The sequence below is a fragment of the Dermacentor albipictus genome, chromosome 6 (genome assembly GCF_038994185.2).
Source record: "Dermacentor albipictus isolate Rhodes 1998 colony chromosome 6, USDA_Dalb.pri_finalv2, whole genome shotgun sequence".
Taxonomy (NCBI): domain Eukaryota; kingdom Metazoa; phylum Arthropoda; class Arachnida; order Ixodida; family Ixodidae; genus Dermacentor; species Dermacentor albipictus.
In genome coordinates, this window is record NC_091826.1 from 66746017 (window position 1) to 66746807 (window position 791).

The window sequence follows — 791 nt, forward strand, 5'->3', positions numbered from 1 at the left end:
TATCCCGCTACCGGTGCTCTTCATCCCACGAGCAGTGTGACGGCGAGTGGACGTTTAGGGGTGATAAAGTGAAATCTGTTCATGTTTGCCTCTGCGCGCGTGACACGTACCATGCCTGTTAATTTAATTATTGAGCAAATCTTAACGGCTACTTGTACGACCGATAAAACCAAGAACGTTTTCCCGTGTACTTGTCGAATAAATTGCCTATCACTATCTCTATCACACTGCGACATTTTGTCACTGAAAAGAAAGACACAGTTATTGCCGTATGCCCTCTGACCGAAGTTGGCGTGAAATGAAAGCGGTTAGTTGCGGGTGATTGGTGAGGCATTCAACATAGTCAAGAACAAGGACATTTCTATAAGTCTGCCGTCAGTTTCCCTGGCAAACGTAAAGATCTCGTTCAGTGATCGCTCTTGAGTGTACGATGACCTATTTTCATGTAATTCGCAATCACTTTCACGATTTCTGGGTATATAATATTTGTTTTTTCCAAATAAAAACTTTCGGTTGTTAGTCCAGCGGTTGTCCTGGCTCCTTTCTCGTGTGTCGTATGTGTGCTCGCTGCCAAATGATGAATGATTAGGTACCGCACTGGCATAGACATAGATAAGGTGCGTTAAGTATTCCAAGAATGCTGATCGCATTAGAAAGAACGAAGTAGTGCGAAGTCAGCGTTTCACAGCAGTTTGACTTTTGTGTTTAGATAACCAAGCAGCACCTTGAGAGGAACGAAAATGAAGGAGCCTTATTATAGATAGGGCGTTGGCGCTGTTAGCGAAGAACCA